We start from the raw sequence: 21090 nt of genomic DNA on the forward strand, positions 1-21090 counted from the left end.
AGTCCATGTTGGAGCAGGTTTAGATACAGTCTAAAGCATAGATCTCAAAGTCTGTGCACAGAATTTAGCAAGGGCCTCGCACCTTCTGATGCATCAGGTAGGTGCACAATAGCATAGCCTAACCCTCTGTACTTTGGTCTATATTGATGCGGGACATAGACAGCCAGCTGATGACCAATCCATTAGTGCAATGGATGGCTGGAAGCATTTGTCTTTGCCTTTGCAATACCACAGAAGCAATGCATGGTCAATGTACAGCAATGACACACCTGTGTGAACAGCCAGGAGACCCCCCCCCCCCCCCCCCCATGTTATGTTACATAGTTACATAGTTAGTACGGTCGAAAAAAGACATATGTCCATCACGTTCAACCAGGGAATTAAGGGGTAGGGGTGTGGCGCGATATTGGGGAAGGGATGAGATTTTATATTTCTTCATAAGCATTAATCTTATTTTGTCAATTAGGAACATTCAGCACCCACCCGCTATCAAGGCAGCTGCCTATCATGTCATGCCCTACCTGCACAGGTGTGCTGGCTACTCAAATGATCCAATTAAGGAGGCCATTTAGTCAGCAGCAGCAGAAGTCCTGTGCCTGGACGCTCCAACAGGGGCCAGACACAAGCAGAAGCAGAAGCAGCAGAAGCAGCAGCAGCACCACCTTTTGTTTTTTGGCTGCAGCAGCAGCAAGGCCCACAGGGCTGGCTAGCTGGCTAGCCAGCAAGCAGGTAGCAATGAAAGTAGGAATCTTTCTTTTTAACCCTGTAAGGGGGTGGTGCACTGTACCCGAAGATACTGCCATATCGAGTCAATGCATAGGGCGACGGAAGCAAGCTTCGAAATCGGCCCCCGTTCTCAAAAATCCATTTAATATATGGTCCCCAGATAGGGGACGTATCAGATATTAAACTGATAAGAACAGATACTACACTTGATCTTAGCCAAAAGGCCGAGAAGCGATAACCGTGAAAGGGGCGGGCCCAACAAGGTCCCCTTCATGGGCACTATCACTGCTTGCTGTCAGGGAGGCTGCCAGACAATTTTCCATGCACACTCTGGGCTGGGGGGCAGTCAACCACCAGTACACACAGCAGAACCTAAACCCATACCATTATTGCTAAGCAGCAAGACAGGGGCCCATTGCACTCCCACGGGGCCTTTTTAAATGCAATCCATAACCCGGATTTGCCAGGAACCCTTCTTACTCCTCCTACTTGCATGTGACACTGGGCTTAGGATCTGCATAGGAAACACACACACAAGCACACACCTACCTTTGTTGCCTGCAGATGCCTCCTTGGCTGTCCCCAAACGGTATCAAACCAACACCCACGGGAAGCTGTAAGCATAGAGGACATGCCTGCACCCCATTGGACTTACCTGTGTGGGTTAAATCCGGGTTATTTGACAACCTATGGCGGTGATGGTTCTGCTCAGGCAGAGCAGTGCTGATGCTCCTCATAAAGCTGTCGCTGCTGTGAAGGTTCTAGGTGACATCACAAATCCCTTTGGTTACATACACAACAAAGCTGGGTTGTTGTTGTTTACACTCTGCAAGGCCTGTGGAAGTGAGTGACATCATAGCACTGTAGTTCTGAGGGTTCAAGATGGATGCAACAATCTCCTGTTGCTTCTATGAAGGCCGTAATAGACGACATCACCAAACAGCTCCATAGTCACATACACAGCAAAGGAGAGATGTTGTTTACACCTAGTGATGTCAGTGGTATTGAGTGACATCACAGCACAGTGCTAAGGCTCCTGGGCCTGGACACAGCAGCGGCTGCAATATCTCAACGGAGAATACGTTTATATCTATGTGTGTGTGTGCGCATATATATATATATATATATATATATATATATATATATATATATATATATTTCTCCCCCGAAATCACTTTTAAACCCATTTCCACCTTTTTTTCCCTTCTCTTCCTCTTACTTTTTTTTCACGTTTTTTTACGTTTTTCTCCTTTTCGCCTCTTTTCTGGGCGTATTATTCTTCTTTTTCTTCTTTTTTTTCGTCTAATGCATACCCCATCAGTGCAGCAATGCTTATTCAATACCGCCAGCAGATGGAGACACTGGGGGATAATTTTCTAAGGATTTATACTGATTTTTCCTGTCTGAATTTGTCGCACAGAAAGTTGCAGGCCAAATATGTGTGACATTTCTGCGACTTTAGCTTCTAGAGCATTTTTACAACATTATACATAGGTGCTGAATACATAAAAAGCGACTGTTCAGCGACAGACAAGTCGCATCGGCTGAAAGTAGGCCAGAATGTCAGTCCATGTTGGAGCAGGTTTAGATACAGTCTAAAGCATAGATCTCAAAGTCTGTGCACAGAATTTAGCAAGGGCCTCGCACCTTCTGATGCATCAGGTAGGTGCACAATAGCATAGCCTAACCCTCTGTACTTTGGTCTATATTGATGCGGGACATAGACAGCCAGCTGATGACCAATCCATTAGTGCAATGGATGGCTGGAAGCATTTGTCTTTGCCTTTGCAATACCACAGAAGCAATGCATGGTCAATGTACAGCAATGACACACCTGTGTGAACAGCCAGGAGACCCCCCCCCCCCCCCCCCCATGTTATGTTACATAGTTACATAGTTAGTACGGTCGAAAAAAGACATATGTCCATCACGTTCAACCAGGGAATTAAGGGGTAGGGGTGTGGCGCGATATTGGGGAAGGGATGAGATTTTATATTTCTTCATAAGCATTAATCTTATTTTGTCAATTAGGAACATTCAGCACCCACCCGCTATCAAGGCAGCTGCCTATCATGTCATGCCCTACCTGCACAGGTGTGCTGGCTACTCAAATGATCCAATTAAGGAGGCCATTTAGTCAGCAGCAGCAGAAGTCCTGTGCCTGGACGCTCCAACAGGGGCCAGACACAAGCAGAAGCAGAAGCAGCAGAAGCAGCACCTTTTGTTTTTTGGCTGCAGCAGCAGCAAGGCCCACAGGGCTGGCTAGCTGGCTAGCCAGCAAGCAGGTAGCAATGAAAGTAGGAATCTTTCTTTTTAACCCTGTAAGGGGGTGGTGCACTGTACCCGAAGATACTGCCATATCGGGTAAATGCATAGGGCGACGGAAGCAAGCTTCGAAATCGGCCCCCGTTCTCAAAAATCCATTTAATATATGGTCCCCAGATAGGGGACGTATCAGATATTAAACTGATAAGAACAGATACTACACTTGATCTTAGCCAAAAGGCCGAGAAGCGATAACCGTGAAAGGTGCGGGCCCAACAAGGTCCCCTTCATGGGCACTATCACTGCTTGCTGTCAGGGAGGCTGCCAGACAATTTTCCATGCACACTCTGGGCTGGGGGGCAGTCAACCACCAGTACACACAGCAGAACCTAAACCCATACCATTATTGCTAAGCAGCAAGACAGGGGCCCATTGCACTCCCACGGGGCCTTTTTAAATGCAATCCATAACCCGGATTTGCCAGGAACCCTTCTTACTCCTCCTACTTGCATGTGACACTGGGCTTAGGATCTGCATAGGAAACACACACACAAGCACACACCTACCTTTGTTGCCTGCAGATGCCTCCTTGGCTGTCCCCAAACGGTATCAAACCAACACCCACGGGAAGCTGTAAGCATAGAGGACATGCCTGCACCCCATTGGACTTACCTGTGTGGGTTAAATCCGGGTTATTTGACAACCTATGGCGGTGATGGTTCTGCTCAGGCAGAGCAGTGCTGATGCTCCTCATAAAGCTGTCGCTGCTGTGAAGGTTCTAGGTGACATCACAAATCCCTTTGGTTACATACACAACAAAGCTGGGTTGTTGTTGTTTACACTCTGCAAGGCCTGTGGAAGTGAGTGACATCATAGCACTGTAGTTCTGAGGGTTCAAGATGGATGCAACAATCTCCTGTTGCTTCTATGAAGGCCGTAATAGACGACATCACCAAACAGCTCCATAGTCACATACACAGCAAAGGAGAGATGTTGTTTACACCTAGTGATGTCAGTGGTATTGAGTGACATCACAGCACAGTGCTAAGGCTCCTGGGCCTGGACACAGCAGCGGCTGCAATATCTCAACGGAGAATACGTTTATATCTATGTGTGTGTGTGCGCATATATATATATATATATATATATATATATATATATATATATTTCTCCGCCGAAATCACTTTTAAACCCATTTCCACCTTTTTTTCCCTTCTCTTCCTCTTACTTTTTTTTCACGTTTTTTTAAGTTTTTCTCCTTTTCGCCTCTTTTCTGGGCGTATTATTCTTCTTTTTCTTCTTTTTTTTCGTCTAATGCATACCCCATCAGTGCAGCAATGCTTATTCAATACCGCCAGCAGATGGAGACACTGGGGGATAATTTTCTAAGGATTTATACTGATTTTTCCTGTCTGAATTTGTCGCACAGAAAGTTGCAGGCCAAATATGTGTGACATTTCTGCGACTTTAGCTTCTAGAGCATTTTTACAACATTATACATAGGTGCTGAATACATAAAAAGCGACTGTTCAGCGACAGACAAGTCGCATCGGCTGAAAGTAGGCCAGAATGTCAGTCCATGTTGGAGCAGGTTTAGATACAGTCTAAAGCATAGATCTCAAAGTCTGTGCACAGAATTTAGCAAGGGCCTCGCACCTTCTGATGCATCAGGTAGGTGCACAATAGCATAGCCTAACCCTCTGTACTTTGGTCTATATTGATGCGGGACATAGACAGCCAGCTGATGACCAATCCATTAGTGCAATGGATGGCTGGAAGCATTTGTCTTTGCCTTTGCAATACCACAGAAGCAATGCATGGTCAATGTACAGCAATGACACACCTGTGTGAACAGCCAGGAGACCCCCCCCCCCCCCCCCCCATGTTATGTTACATAGTTACATAGTTAGTACGGTCGAAAAAAGACATATGTCCATCACGTTCAACCAGGGAATTAAGGGGTAGGGGTGTGGCGCGATATTGGGGAAGGGATGAGATTTTATATTTCTTCATAAGCATTAATCTTATTTTGTCAATTAGGAACATTCAGCACCCACCCGCTATCAAGGCAGCTGCCTATCATGTCATGCCCTACCTGCACAGGTGTGCTGGCTACTCAAATGATCCAATTAAGGAGGCCATTTAGTCAGCAGCAGCAGAAGTCCTGTGCCTGGACGCTCCAACAGGGGCCAGACACAAGCAGAAGCAGAAGCAGCAGAAGCAGCAGCAGCACCACCTTTTGTTTTTTGGCTGCAGCAGCAGCAAGGCCCACAGGGCTGGCTAGCTGGCTAGCCAGCAAGCAGGTAGCAATGAAAGTAGGAATCTTTCTTTTTAACCCTGTAAGGGGGTGGTGCACTGTACCCGAAGATACTGCCATATCGGGTCAATGCATAGGGCGACGGAAGCAAGCTTCGAAATCGGCCCCCGTTCTCAAAAATCCATTTAATATATGGTCCCCAGATAGGGGACGTATCAGATATTAAACTGATAAGAACAGATACTACACTTGATCTTAGCCAAAAGGCCGAGAAGCGATAACCGTGAAAGGGGCGGGCCCAACAAGGTCCCCTTCATGGGCACTATCACTGCTTGCTGTCAGGGAGGCTGCCAGACAATTTTCCATGCACACTCTGGGCTGGGGGGCAGTCAACCACCAGTACACACAGCAGAACCTAAACCCATACCATTATTGCTAAGCAGCAAGACAGGGGCCCATTGCACTCCCACGGGGCCTTTTTAAATGCAATCCATAACCCGGATTTGCCAGGAACCCTTCTTACTCCTCCTACTTGCATGTGACACTGGGCTTAGGATCTGCATAGGAAACACACACACAAGCACACACCTACCTTTGTTGCCTGCAGATGCCTCCTTGGCTGTCCCCAAACGGTATCAAACCAACACCCACGGGAAGCTGTAAGCATAGAGGACATGCCTGCACCCCATTGGACTTACCTGTGTGGGTTAAATCCGGGTTATTTGACAACCTATGGCGGTGATGGTTCTGCTCAGGCAGAGCAGTGCTGATGCTCCTCATAAAGCTGTCGCTGCTGTGAAGGTTCTAGGTGACATCACAAATCCCTTTGGTTACATACACAACAAAGCTGGGTTGTTGTTGTTTACACTCTGCAAGGCCTGTGGAAGTGAGTGACATCATAGCACTGTAGTTCTGAGGGTTCAAGATGGATGCAACAATCTCCTGTTGCTTCTATGAAGGCCGTAATAGACGACATCACCAAACAGCTCCATAGTCACATACACAGCAAAGGAGAGATGTTGTTTACACCTAGTGATGTCAGTGGTATTGAGTGACATCACAGCACAGTGCTAAGGCTCCTGGGCCTGGACACAGCAGCGGCTGCAATATCTCAACGGAGAATACGTTTATATCTATGTGTGTGTGTGCGCATATATATATATATATATATATATATATATATATATATATATATATTTCTCCGCCGAAATCACTTTTAAACCCATTTCCACCTTTTTTTCCCTTCTCTTCCTCTTACTTTTTTTTCACGTTTTTTTACGTTTTTCTCCTTTTCGCCTCTTTTCTGGGCGTATTATTCTTCTTTTTCTTCTTTTTTTTCGTCTAATGCATACCCCATCAGTGCAGCAATGCTTATTCAATACCGCCAGCAGATGGAGACACTGGGGGATAATTTTCTAAGGATTTATACTGATTTTTCCTGTCTGAATTTGTCGCACAGAAAGTTGCAGGCCAAATATGTGTGACATTTCTGCGACTTTAGCTTCTAGAGCATTTTTACAACATTATACATAGGTGCTGAATACATAAAAAGCGACTGTTCAGCGACAGACAAGTCGCATCGGCTGAAAGTAGGCCAGAATGTCAGTCCATGTTGGAGCAGGTTTAGATACAGTCTAAAGCATAGATCTCAAAGTCTGTGCACAGAATTTAGCAAGGGCCTCGCACCTTCTGATGCATCAGGTAGGTGCACAATAGCATAGCCTAACCCTCTGTACTTTGGTCTATATTGATGCGGGACATAGACAGCCAGCTGATGACCAATCCATTAGTGCAATGGATGGCTGGAAGCATTTGTCTTTGCCTTTGCAATACCACAGAAGCAATGCATGGTCAATGTACAGCAATGACACACCTGTGTGAACAGCCAGGAGACCCCCCCCCCCCCCCATGTTATGTTACATAGTTACATAGTTAGTACGGTCGAAAAAAGACATATGTCCATCACGTTCAACCAGGGAATTAAGGGGTAGGGGTGTGGCGCGATATTGGGGAAGGGATGAGATTTTATATTTCTTCATAAGCATTAATCTTATTTTGTCAATTAGGAACATTCAGCACCCACCCGCTATCAAGGCAGCTGCCTATCATGTCATGCCCTACCTGCACAGGTGTGCTGGCTACTCAAATGATCCAATTAAGGAGGCCATTTAGTCAGCAGCAGCAGAAGTCCTGTGCCTGGACGCTCCAACAGGGGCCAGACACAAGCAGAAGCAGAAGCAGCAGAAGCAGCAGCAGCACCACCTTTTGTTTTTTGGCTGCAGCAGCAGCAAGGCCCACAGGGCTGGCTAGCTGGCTAGCCAGCAAGCAGGTAGCAATGAAAGTAGGAATCTTTCTTTTTAACCCTGTAAGGGGGTGGTGCACTGTACCCGAAGATACTGCCATATCGGGTCAATGCATAGGGCGACGGAAGCAAGCTTCGAAATCGGCCCCCGTTCTCAAAAATCCATTTAATATATGGTCCCCAGATAGGGGACGTATCAGATATTAAACTGATAAGAACAGATACTACACTTGATCTTAGCCAAAAGGCCGAGAAGCGATAACCGTGAAAGGGGCGGGCCCAACAAGGTCCCCTTCATGGGCACTATCACTGCTTGCTGTCAGGGAGGCTGCCAGACAATTTTCCATGCACACTCTGGGCTGGGGGGCAGTCAACCACCAGTACACACAGCAGAACCTAAACCCATACCATTATTGCTAAGCAGCAAGACAGGGGCCCATTGCACTCCCACGGGGCCTTTTTAAATGCAATCCATAACCCGGATTTGCCAGGAACCCTTCTTACTCCTCCTACTTGCATGTGACACTGGGCTTAGGATCTGCATAGGAAACACACACACAAGCACACACCTACCTTTGTTGCCTGCAGATGCCTCCTTGGCTGTCCCCAAACGGTATCAAACCAACACCCACGGGAAGCTGTAAGCATAGAGGACATGCCTGCACCCCATTGGACTTACCTGTGTGGGTTAAATCCGGGTTATTTGACAACCTATGGCGGTGATGGTTCTGCTCAGGCAGAGCAGTGCTGATGCTCCTCATAAAGCTGTCGCTGCTGTGAAGGTTCTAGGTGACATCACAAATCCCTTTGGTTACATACACAACAAAGCTGGGTTGTTGTTGTTTACACTCTGCAAGGCCTGTGGAAGTGAGTGACATCATAGCACTGTAGTTCTGAGGGTTCAAGATGGATGCAACAATCTCCTGTTGCTTCTATGAAGGCCGTAATAGACGACATCACCAAACAGCTCCATAGTCACATACACAGCAAAGGAGAGATGTTGTTTACACCTAGTGATGTCAGTGGTATTGAGTGACATCACAGCACAGTGCTAAGGCTCCTGGGCCTGGACACAGCAGCGGCTGCAATATCTCAACGGAGAATACGTTTATATCTATGTGTGTGTGTGCGCATATATATATATATATATATATATATATATATATATATATATATATATTTCTCCGCCGAAATCACTTTTAAACCCATTTCCACCTTTTTTTCCCTTCTCTTCCTCTTACTTTTTTTTCACGTTTTTTTACGTTTTTCTCCTTTTCGCCTCTTTTCTGGGCGTATTATTCTTCTTTTTCTTCTTTTTTTTCGTCTAATGCATACCCCATCAGTGCAGCAATGCTTATTCAATACCGCCAGCAGATGGAGACACTGGGGGATAATTTTCTAAGGATTTATACTGATTTTTCCTGTCTGAATTTGTCGCACAGAAAGTTGCAGGCCAAATATGTGTGACATTTCTGCGACTTTAGCTTCTAGAGCATTTTTACAACATTATACATAGGTGCTGAATACATAAAAAGCGACTGTTCAGCGACAGACAAGTCGCATCGGCTGAAAGTAGGCCAGAATGTCAGTCCATGTTGGAGCAGGTTTAGATACAGTCTAAAGCATAGATCTCAAAGTCTGTGCACAGAATTTAGCAAGGGCCTCGCACCTTCTGATGCATCAGGTAGGTGCACAATAGCATAGCCTAACCCTCTGTACTTTGGTCTATATTGATGCGGGACATAGACAGCCAGCTGATGACCAATCCATTAGTGCAATGGATGGCTGGAAGCATTTGTCTTTGCCTTTGCAATACCACAGAAGCAATGCATGGTCAATGTACAGCAATGACACACCTGTGTGAACAGCCAGGAGACCCCCCCCCCCCCCCCCCCCATGTTATGTTACATAGTTACATAGTTAGTACGGTCGAAAAAAGACATATGTCCATCACGTTCAACCAGGGAATTAAGGGGTAGGGGTGTGGCGCGATATTGGGGAAGGGATGAGATTTTATATTTCTTCATAAGCATTAATCTTATTTTGTCAATTAGGAACATTCAGCACCCACCCGCTATCAAGGCAGCTGCCTATCATGTCATGCCCTACCTGCACAGGTGTGCTGGCTACTCAAATGATCCAATTAAGGAGGCCATTTAGTCAGCAGCAGCAGAAGTCCTGTGCCTGGACGCTCCAACAGGGGCCAGACACAAGCAGAAGCAGAAGCAGCAGAAGCAGCAGCAGCACCACCTTTTGTTTTTTGGCTGCAGCAGCAGCAAGGCCCACAGGGCTGGCTAGCTGGCTAGCCAGCAAGCAGGTAGCAATGAAAGTAGGAATCTTTCTTTTTAACCCTGTAAGGGGGTGGTGCACTGTACCCGAAGATACTGCCATATCGGGTCAATGCATAGGGCGACGGAAGCAAGCTTCGAAATCGGCCCCCGTTCTCAAAAATCCATTTAATATATGGTCCCCAGATAGGGGACGTATCAGATATTAAACTGATAAGAACAGATACTACACTTGATCTTAGCCAAAAGGCCGAGAAGCGATAACCGTGAAAGGGGCGGGCCCAACAAGGTCCCCTTCATGGGCACTATCACTGCTTGCTGTCAGGGAGGCTGCCAGACAATTTTCCATGCACACTCTGGGCTGGGGGGCAGTCAACCACCAGTACACACAGCAGAACCTAAACCCATACCATTATTGCTAAGCAGCAAGACAGGGGCCCATTGCACTCCCACGGGGCCTTTTTAAATGCAATCCATAACCCGGATTTGCCAGGAACCCTTCTTACTCCTCCTACTTGCATGTGACACTGGGCTTAGGATCTGCATAGGAAACACACACACAAGCACACACCTACCTTTGTTGCCTGCAGATGCCTCCTTGGCTGTCCCCAAACGGTATCAAACCAACACCCACGGGAAGCTGTAAGCATAGAGGACATGCCTGCACCCCATTGGACTTACCTGTGTGGGTTAAATCCGGGTTATTTGACAACCTATGGCGGTGATGGTTCTGCTCAGGCAGAGCAGTGCTGATGCTCCTCATAAAGCTGTCGCTGCTGTGAAGGTTCTAGGTGACATCACAAATCCCTTTGGTTACATACACAACAAAGCTGGGTTGTTGTTGTTTACACTCTGCAAGGCCTGTGGAAGTGAGTGACATCATAGCACTGTAGTTCTGAGGGTTCAAGATGGATGCAACAATCTCCTGTTGCTTCTATGAAGGCCGTAATAGACGACATCACCAAACAGCTCCATAGTCACATACACAGCAAAGGAGAGATGTTGTTTACACCTAGTGATGTCAGTGGTATTGAGTGACATCACAGCACAGTGCTAAGGCTCCTGGGCCTGGACACAGCAGCGGCTGCAATATCTCAACGGAGAATACGTTTATATCTATGTGTGTGTGTGCGCATATATATATATATATATATATATATATATATATATATATATATATATTTCTCCGCCGAAATCACTTTTAAACCCATTTCCACCTTTTTTTCCCTTCTCTTCCTCTTACTTTTTTTTCACGTTTTTTTACGTTTTTCTCCTTTTCGCCTCTTTTCTGGGCGTATTATTCTTCTTTTTCTTCTTTTTTTTCGTCTAATGCATACCCCATCAGTGCAGCAATGCTTATTCAATACCGCCAGCAGATGGAGACACTGGGGGATAATTTTCTAAGGATTTATACTGATTTTTCCTGTCTGAATTTGTCGCACAGAAAGTTGCAGGCCAAATATGTGTGACATTTCTGCGACTTTAGCTTCTAGAGCATTTTTACAACATTATACATAGGTGCTGAATACATAAAAAGCGACTGTTCAGCGACAGACAAGTCGCATCGGCTGAAAGTAGGCCAGAATGTCAGTCCATGTTGGAGCAGGTTTAGATACAGTCTAAAGCATAGATCTCAAAGTCTGTGCACAGAATTTAGCAAGGGCCTCGCACCTTCTGATGCATCAGGTAGGTGCACAATAGCATAGCCTAACCCTCTGTACTTTGGTCTATATTGATGCGGGACATAGACAGCCAGCTGATGACCAATCCATTAGTGCAATGGATGGCTGGAAGCATTTGTCTTTGCCTTTGCAATACCACAGAAGCAATGCATGGTCAATGTACAGCAATGACACACCTGTGTGAACAGCCAGGAGACCCCCCCCCCCCCCCCCCATGTTATGTTACATAGTTACATAGTTAGTACGGTCGAAAAAAGACATATGTCCATCACGTTCAACCAGGGAATTAAGGGGTAGGGGTGTGGCGCGATATTGGGGAAGGGATGAGATTTTATATTTCTTCATAAGCATTAATCTTATTTTGTCAATTAGGAACATTCAGCACCCACCCGCTATCAAGGCAGCTGCCTATCATGTCATGCCCTACCTGCACAGGTGTGCTGGCTACTCAAATGATCCAATTAAGGAGGCCATTTAGTCAGCAGCAGCAGAAGTCCTGTGCCTGGACGCTCCAACAGGGGCCAGACACAAGCAGAAGCAGAAGCAGCAGAAGCAGCAGCAGCAGCACCACCTTTTGTTTTTTGGCTGCAGCAGCAGCAAGGCCCACAGGGCTGGCTAGCTGGCTAGCCAGCAAGCAGGTAGCAATGAAAGTAGGAATCTTTCTTTTTAACCCTGTAAGGGGGTGGTGCACTGTACCCGAAGATACTGCCATATCGGGTCAATGCATAGGGCGACGGAAGCAAGCTTCGAAATCGGCCCCCGTTCTCAAAAATCCATTTAATATATGGTCCCCAGATAGGGGACGTATCAGATATTAAACTGATAAGAACAGATACTACACTTGATCTTAGCCAAAAGGCCGAGAAGCGATAACCGTGAAAGGGGCGGGCCCAACAAGGTCCCCTTCATGGGCACTATCACTGCTTGCTGTCAGGGAGGCTGCCAGACAATTTTCCATGCACACTCTGGGCTGGGGGGCAGTCAACCACCAGTACACACAGCAGAACCTAAACCCATACCATTATTGCTAAGCAGCAAGACAGGGGCCCATTGCACTCCCACGGGGCCTTTTTAAATGCAATCCATAACCCGGATTTGCCAGGAACCCTTCTTACTCCTCCTACTTGCATGTGACACTGGGCTTAGGATCTGCATAGGAAACACACACACAAGCACACACCTACCTTTGTTGCCTGCAGATGCCTCCTTGGCTGTCCCCACGGTATCAAACCAACACCCACGGGAAGCTGTAAGCATAGAGGACATGCCTGCACCCCATTGGACTTACCTGTGTGGGTTAAATCCGGGTTATTTGACAACCTATGGCGGTGATGGTTCTGCTCAGGCAGAGCAGTGCTGATGCTCCTCATAAAGCTGTCGCTGCTGTGAAGGTTCTAGGTGACATCACAAATCCCTTTGGTTACATACACAACAAAGCTGGGTTGTTGTTGTTTACACTCTGCAAGGCCTGTGGAAGTGAGTGACATCATAGCACTGTAGTTCTGAGGGTTCAAGATGGATGCAACAATCTCCTGTTGCTTCTATGAAGGCCGTAATAGACGACATCACCAAACAGCTCCATAGTCACATACACAGCAAAGGAGAGATGTTGTTTACACCTAGTGATGTCAGTGGTATTGAGTGACATCACAGCACAGTGCTAAGGCTCCTGGGCCTGGACACAGCAGCGGCTGCAATATCTCAACGGAGAATACGTTTATATCTATGTGTGTGTGTGCGCATATATATATATATATATATATATATATATATATATATATATATATATTCTCCGCCGAAATCACTTTTAAACCCATTTCCACCTTTTTTTCCCTTCTCTTCCTCTTACTTTTTTTTCACGTTTTTTTACGTTTTTCTCCTTTTCGCCTCTTTTCTGGGCGTATTATTCTTCTTTTTCTTCTTTTTTTTCGTCTAATGCATACCCCATCAGTGCAGCAATGCTTATTCAATACCGCCAGCAGATGGAGACACTGGGGGATAATTTTCTAAGGATTTATACTGATTTTTCCTGTCTGAATTTGTCGCACAGAAAGTTGCAGGCCAAATATGTGTGACATTTCTGCGACTTTAGCTTCTAGAGCATTTTTACAACATTATACATAGGTGCTGAATACATAAAAAGCGACTGTTCAGCGACAGACAAGTCGCATCGGCTGAAAGTAGGCCAGAATGTCAGTCCATGTTGGAGCAGGTTTAGATACAGTCTAAAGCATAGATCTCAAAGTCTGTGCACAGAATTTAGCAAGGGCCTCGCACCTTCTGATGCATCAGGTAGGTGCACAATAGCATAGCCTAACCCTCTGTACTTTGGTCTATATTGATGCGGGACATAGACAGCCAGCTGATGACCAATCCATTAGTGCAATGGATGGCTGGAAGCATTTGTCTTTGCCTTTGCAATACCACAGAAGCAATGCATGGTCAATGTACAGCAATGACACACCTGTGTGAACAGCCAGGAGACCCCCCCCCCCCCCCATGTTATGTTACATAGTTACATAGTTAGTACGGTCGAAAAAAGACATATGTCCATCACGTTCAACCAGGGAATTAAGGGGTAGGGGTGTGGCGCGATATTGGGGAAGGGATGAGATTTTATATTTCTTCATAAGCATTAATCTTATTTTGTCAATTAGGAACATTCAGCACCCACCCGCTATCAAGGCAGCTGCCTATCATGTCATGCCCTACCTGCACAGGTGTGCTGGCTACTCAAATGATCCAATTAAGGAGGCCATTTAGTCAGCAGCAGCAGAAGTCCTGTGCCTGGACGCTCCAACAGGGGCCAGACACAAGCAGAAGCAGAAGCAGCAGAAGCAGCAGCAGCACCACCTTTTGTTTTTTGGCTGCAGCAGCAGCAAGGCCCACAGGGCTGGCTAGCTGGCTAGCCAGCAAGCAGGTAGCAATGAAAGTAGGAATCTTTCTTTTTAACCCTGTAAGGGGGTGGTGCACTGTACCCGAAGATACTGCCATATCGGGTCAATGCATAGGGCGACGGAAGCAAGCTTCGAAATCGGCCCCCGTTCTCAAAAATCCATTTAATATATGGTCCCCAGATAGGGGACGTATCAGATATTAAACTGATAAGAACAGATACTACACTTGATCTTAGCCAAAAGGCCGAGAAGCGATAACCGTGAAAGGGGCGGGCCCAACAAGGTCCCCTTCATGGGCACTATCACTGCTTGCTGTCAGGGAGGCTGCCAGACAATTTTCCATGCACACTCTGGGCTGGGGGGCAGTCAACCACCAGTACACACAGCAGAACCTAAACCCATACCATTATTGCTAAGCAGCAAGACAGGGGCCCATTGCACTCCCACGGGGCCTTTTTAAATGCAATCCATAACCCGGATTTGCCAGGAACCCTTCTTACTCCTCCTACTTGCATGTGACACTGGGCTTAGGATCTGCATAGGAAACACACACACAAGCACACACCTACCTTTGTTGCCTGCAGATGCCTCCTTGGCTGTCCCCAAACGGTATCAAACCAACACCCACGGGAAGCTGTAAGCATAGAGGACATGCCTGCACCCCATTGGACTTACCTGTGTGGGTTAAATCCGGGTTATTTGACAACCTATGGCGGTGATGGTTCTGCTCAGGCAGAGCAGTGCTGATGCTCCTCATAAAGCTGTCGCTGCTGTGAAGGTTCTAGGTGACATCACAAATCCCTTTGGTTACATACACAACAAAGCTGGGTTGTTGTTGTTTACACTCTGCAAGGCCTGTGGAAGTGAGTGACATCATAGCACTGTAGTTCTGAGGGTTCAAGATGGATGCAACAATCTCCTGTTGCTTCTATGAAGGCCGTAATAGACGACATCACCAAACAGCTCCATAGTCACATACACAGCAAAGGAGAGATGTTGTTTACACCTAGTGATGTCAGTGGTATTGAGTGACATCACAGCACAGTGCTAAGGCTCCTGGGCCTGGACACAGCAGCGGCTGCAATATCTCAACGGAGAATACGTTTATATCTATGTGTGTGTGTGCGCATATATATATATATATATATATATATATATATATATATATATATATATTTCTCCGCCGAAATCACTTTTAAACCCATTTCCACCTTTTTTTCCCTTCTCTTCCTCTTACTTTTTTTTCACGTTTTTTTACGTTTTTCTCCTTTTCGCCTCTTTTCTGGGCGTATTATTCTTCTTTTTCTTCTTTTTTTTCGTCTAATGCATACCCCATCAGTGCAGCAATGCTTATTCAATACCGCCAGCAGATGGAGACACTGGGGGATAATTTTCTAAGGATTTATACTGATTTTTCCTGTCTGAATTTGTCGCACAGAAAGTTGCAGGCCAAATATGTGTGACATTTCTGCGACTTTAGCTTCTAGAGCATTTTTACAACATTATACATAGGTGCTGAATACATAAAAAGCGACTGTTCAGCGACAGACAAGTCGCATCGGCTGAAAGTAGGCCAGAATGTCAGTCCATGTTGGAGCAGGTTTAGATACAGTCTAAAGCATAGATCTCAAAGTCTGTGCACAGAATTTAGCAAGGGCCTCGCACCTTCTGATGCATCAGGTAGGTGCACAATAGCATAGCCTAACCCTCTGTACTTTGGTCTATATTGATGCGGGACATAGACAGCCAGCTGATGACCAATCCATTAGTGCAATGGATGGCTGGAAGCATTTGTCTTTGCCTTTGCAATACCACAGAAGCAATGCATGGTCAATGTACAGCAATGACACACCTGTGTGAACAGCCAGGAGACCCCCCCCCCCCCCCCCCATGTTATGTTACATAGTTACATAGTTAGTACGGTCGAAAAAAGACATATGTCCATCACGTTCAACCAGGGAATTAAGGGGTAGGGGTGTGGCGCGATATTGGGGAAGGGATGAGATTTTATATTTCTTCATAAGCATTAATCTTATTTTGTCAATTAGGAACATTCAGCACCCACCCGCTATCAAGGCAGCTGCCTATCATGTCATGCCCTACCTGCACAGGTGTGCTGGCTACTCAAATGATCCAATTAAGGAGGCCATTTAGTCAGCAGCAGCAGAAGTCCTGTGCCTGGACGCTCCAACAGGGGCCAGACACAAGCAGAAGCAGAAGCAGCAGAAGCAGCAGCAGCACCACCTTTTGTTTTTTGGCTGCAGCAGCAGCAAGGCCCACAGGGCTGGCTAGCTGGCTAGCCAGCAAGCAGGTAGCAATGAAAGTAGGAATCTTTCTTTTTAACCCTGTAAGGGGGTGGTGCACTGTACCCGAAGATACTGCCATATCGGGTTAATGCATAGGGCGACGGAAGCAAGCTTCGAAATCGGCCCCCGTTCTCAAAAATCCATTTAATATATGGTCCCCAGATAGGGGACGTATCAGATATTAAACTGATAAGAACAGATACTACACTTGATCTTAGCCAAAAGGCCGAGAAGCGATAACCGTGAAAGGGGCGGGCCCAACAAGGTCCCCTTCATGGGCACTATCACTGCTTGCTGTCAGGGAGGCTGCCAGACAATTTTCCATGCACACTCTGGGCTGGGGGGCAGTCAACCACCAGTACACACAGCAGAACCTAAACCCATACCATTATTGCTAAGCAGCAAGACAGGGGCCCATTGCACTCCCACGGGGCCTTTTTAAATGCAATCCATAACCCGGATTTGCCAGGAACCCTTCTTACTCCTCCTACTTGCATGTGACACTGGGCTTAGGATCTGCATAGGAAACACACACACAAGCACACACCTACCTTTGTTGCCTGCAGATGCCTCCTTGGCTGTCCCCAAACGGTATCAAACCAACACCCACGGGAAGCTGTAAGCATAGAGGACATGCCTGCACCCCATTGGACTTACCTGTGTGGGTTAAATCCGGGTTATTTGACAACCTATGGCGGTGATGGTTCTGCTCAGGCAGAGCAGTGCTGATGCTCCTCATAAAGCTGTCGCTGCTGTGAAGGTTCTAGGTGACATCACAATCCCTATGGTTACATACACGACAAAGCTGGGTTGTTGTTGTTTACACTCTGCAAGGCCTGTGGAAGTGAGTGACATCATAGCACTGTAGTTCTGAGGGTTCTAGATGGATGCAACAATCTCCTGTTGCTTCTATGAAGGCCATAATAGACGACATCACCAAACAGCTCCATAGTCACATACACAGCAAAGGAGAGATGTTGTTTACACCTAGTGATGTCAGTGGTATTGAGTGACATCACAGCACAGTGCTAAGGCTCCTGGGCCTGGACACAGCAGCGGCTGCAATATCTCAACGGAGAATACGTTTATATATATGTGTGTGTGTGCGCGTATATATATATATATATATATATATATATATATATATATATATATTCTCCGCCGAAATCACTTTTAAACCCATTTCCACCTTTTTTTCCCTTCTCTTCCTCTTACTTTTTTTTCACGTTTTTTTACGTTTTTCTCCTTTTCGCCTCTTTTCTGGGCGTATTATTCTTCTTTTTCTTCTTTTTTTTCGTCTAATGCATACCCCATCAGTGCAGCAATGCTTATTCAATACCGCCAGCAGATGGAGACACTGGGGGATAATTTTCTAAGGATTTATACTGATTTTTCCTGTCTGAATTTGTCGCACAGAAAGTTGCAGGCCAAATATGTGTGACATTTCTGCGACTTTAGCTTCTAGAGCATTTTTACAACATTATACATAGGTGCTGAATACATAAAAAGCGACTGTTCAGCGACAGACAAGTCGCATCGGCTGAAAGTAGGCCAGAATGTCAGTCCATGTTGGAGCAGGTTTAGATACAGTCTAAAGCATAGATCTCAAAGTCTGTGCACAGAATTTAGCAAGGGCCTCGCACCTTCTGATGCATCAGGTAGGTGCACTATAGCATAGCCTAACCCTCTGTACTTTGGTCTATATTGATGCGGGACATAGACAGCCAGCTGATGACCAATCCATTAGTGCAATGGATGGCTGGAAGCATTTGTCCTTTGCCTTTGCAATACCACAGAAGCAATGCATGGTCAATGTACAGCAATGACACACCTGTGTGAACAGCCAGGAGACCCCCCCATGTTATGTTACATAGTTACATAGTTAGTACGGTCGAAAAAAGACATATGTCCATCAAGTTCAACCAGGGAATTAAGGGGTAGGGGTGTGGCGCGATATTGGGGAAGGGATGAGATTTTATATTTCTTCATAAGCATTAATCTTATTTTGTCAATTAGGAACATTCAGCACCCACCCGCTATCAAGGCAGCTGCCTATCATGTCATGCCCTACCTGCACAGGTGTGCTGGCTACTCAAATGATCCAATTAAGGAGGCCATTTAGTCAGCAGCAGCAGAAGTCCTGTGCCTGGACGCTCCAACAGCGGCCAGACACAAGCAGAAGCAGCAGAAGCAGCAGCAGCACCACCTTTTGTTTTTTGGCTGCAGCAGCAGCAGCAGCAGCAGCAAGGCCCACAGGGCTGGCTAGCTGGCTAGCCAGCAAGCAGGTAGCAATGAAAGTAGGAATCTTTCTTTTTAACCCTGTAAGGGGGTGGTGCACTGTACCCGAAGATACTGCCATATCGGGTCAATGCATAGGGCGACGGAAGCAAGCTTCGAAATCGGCCCCCGTTCTCAAAAATCCATTTAATATATGGTCCCCAGATAGGGGACGTATCAGATATTAAACTGATAAGAACAGATACTACACTTGATCTTAGCCAAAAGGCCGAGAAGCGATAACCGTGAAAGGGGCGGGCCCAACAAGGTCCCCTTCATGGGCACTATCACTGCTTGCTGTCAGGGAGGCTGCCAGACAATTTTCCATGCACACTCTGGGCTGGGGGGCAGTCAACCACCAGTACACACAGCAGAACCTAAACCCATACCATTATTGCTAAGCAGCAAGACAGGGGCCCATTGCACTCCCACGGGGCCTTTTTAAATGCAATCCATAACCCGGATTTGCCAGGAACCCTTCTTACTCCTCCTACTTGCATGTGACACTGGGCTTAGGATCTGCATAGGAAACACACACACAAGCACACACCTACCTTTGTTGCCTGCAGATGCCTCCTTGGCTGTCCCCAAACGGTATCAAACCAACACCCACGGGAAGCTGTAAGCATAGAGGACATGCCTGCACCCCATTGGACTTACCTGTGTGGGTTAAATCCGGGTTATTTGACAACCTATGGCGGTGATGGTTCTGCTCAGGCAGAGCAGTGCTGATGCTCCTCATAAAGCTGTCGCTGCTGTGAAGGTTCTAGGTGACATCACAATCCCTATGGTTACATACACGACAAAGCTGGGTTGTTGTTGTTTACACTCTGCAAGGCCTGTGGAAGTGAGTGACATCATAGCACTGTAGTTCTGAGGGTTCTAGATGGATGCAACAATCTCCTGTTGCTTCTATGAAGGCCATAATAGACGACATCACCAAACAGCTCCATAGTCACATACACAGCAAAGGAGAGATGTTGTTTACACCTAGTGATGTCAGTGGTATTGAGTGACATCACAGCACAGTGCTAAGGCTCCTGGGCCTGGACACAGCAGCGGCTGCAATATCTCAACGGAGAATACGTTTATATATATGTGTGTGTGTGCGCGTATATATATATATATATATATATATATATATATATATATATATATTTCTCCGCCGAAATCACTTTTAAACCCATTTCCACCTTTTTTTCCCTTCTCTTCCTCTTACTTTTTTTTCACGTTTTTTTACGTTTTTCTCCTTTTCGCCTCTTTTCTGGGCGTATTATTCTTCTTTTTCTTCTTTTTTTTCGTCTAATGCATACCCCATCAGTGCAGCAATGCTTATTCAATACCGCCAGCAGATGGAGACACTGGGGGATAATTTTCTAAGGATTTATACTGATTTTTCCTGTCTGAATTTGTCGCACAGAAAGTTGCAGGCCAAATATGTGTGACATTTCTGCGACTTTAGCTTCTAGAGCATTTTTACAACATTATACATAGGTGCTGAATACATAAAAAGCGACTGTTCAGCGACAGACAAGTCGCATCGGCTGAAAGTAGGCCAGAATGTCAGTCCATGTTGGAGCAGGTTTAGATACAGTCTAAAGCATAGATCTCAAAGTCTGTGCACAGAATTTAGCAAGGGCCTCGCACCTTCTGATGCATCAGGCAGGTGCACTATAGCATAGCCTAACCCTCTGTACTTTGGTCTATATTGATGCGGGACATAGACAGCCAGCTGATGACCAATCCATTAGTGCAATGGATGGCTGGAAGCATTTGTCTTTGCCTTTGCAATACCACAGAAGCAATGCATGGTCAATGTACAGCAATGACACACCTGTGTGAACAGCCAGGAGACCCCCCCATGTTATGTTACATAGTTACATAGTTAGTACGGTCGAAAAAAGACATATGTCCATCAAGTTCAACCAGGGAATTAAGGGGTAGGGGTGTGGCGCGATATTGGGGAAGGGATGAGATTTTATATTTCTTCATAAGCATTAATCTTATTTTGTCAATTAGGAACATTCAGCACCCACCCGCTATCAAGGCAGCTGCCTATCATGTCATGCCCTACCTGCACAGGTGTGCTG

General features: G+C 46.2%; 9 non-coding genes across 9 annotated transcripts; all 9 read right to left on the reverse strand.

The window, feature by feature from the left end:
* Positions 1–771: 771 nt before the first annotated feature.
* On the reverse strand, positions 772–962 carry LOC130349886 (U2 spliceosomal RNA). The gene has a single exon (XR_008887116.1). It is a non-coding gene; the product is annotated as a U2 spliceosomal RNA (small nuclear RNA).
* Positions 963–3053: 2091 nt separating this feature from the next.
* On the reverse strand, positions 3054–3244 carry LOC130349887 (U2 spliceosomal RNA). The gene has a single exon (XR_008887117.1). It is a non-coding gene; the product is annotated as a U2 spliceosomal RNA (small nuclear RNA).
* Positions 3245–5336: 2092 nt separating this feature from the next.
* On the reverse strand, positions 5337–5527 carry LOC130349928 (U2 spliceosomal RNA). Its single transcript, XR_008887152.1, has one exon. It is a non-coding gene; the product is annotated as a U2 spliceosomal RNA (small nuclear RNA).
* Positions 5528–7619: 2092 nt separating this feature from the next.
* Positions 7620–7810, reverse strand: LOC130349931 (U2 spliceosomal RNA). The gene has a single exon (XR_008887154.1). It is a non-coding gene; the product is annotated as a U2 spliceosomal RNA (small nuclear RNA).
* Positions 7811–9909: 2099 nt separating this feature from the next.
* On the reverse strand, positions 9910–10100 carry LOC130349932 (U2 spliceosomal RNA). Its single transcript, XR_008887155.1, has one exon. It is a non-coding gene; the product is annotated as a U2 spliceosomal RNA (small nuclear RNA).
* A 2100-nt stretch (positions 10101–12200) lies between these two features.
* LOC130349933 (U2 spliceosomal RNA) lies at positions 12201–12391 on the reverse strand. Its single transcript, XR_008887156.1, has one exon. It is a non-coding gene; the product is annotated as a U2 spliceosomal RNA (small nuclear RNA).
* A 2091-nt stretch (positions 12392–14482) lies between these two features.
* LOC130349934 (U2 spliceosomal RNA) lies at positions 14483–14673 on the reverse strand. The gene has a single exon (XR_008887157.1). It is a non-coding gene; the product is annotated as a U2 spliceosomal RNA (small nuclear RNA).
* Positions 14674–16770: 2097 nt separating this feature from the next.
* On the reverse strand, positions 16771–16961 carry LOC130349888 (U2 spliceosomal RNA). Its single transcript, XR_008887118.1, has one exon. It is a non-coding gene; the product is annotated as a U2 spliceosomal RNA (small nuclear RNA).
* Positions 16962–19050: 2089 nt separating this feature from the next.
* On the reverse strand, positions 19051–19241 carry LOC130349935 (U2 spliceosomal RNA). Its single transcript, XR_008887158.1, has one exon. It is a non-coding gene; the product is annotated as a U2 spliceosomal RNA (small nuclear RNA).
* Positions 19242–21090: the final 1849 nt, after the last annotated feature.

This window comes from Hyla sarda, unplaced genomic scaffold (assembly GCF_029499605.1).
Source record: "Hyla sarda isolate aHylSar1 unplaced genomic scaffold, aHylSar1.hap1 scaffold_927, whole genome shotgun sequence".
Classification (NCBI taxonomy): domain Eukaryota; kingdom Metazoa; phylum Chordata; class Amphibia; order Anura; family Hylidae; genus Hyla; species Hyla sarda.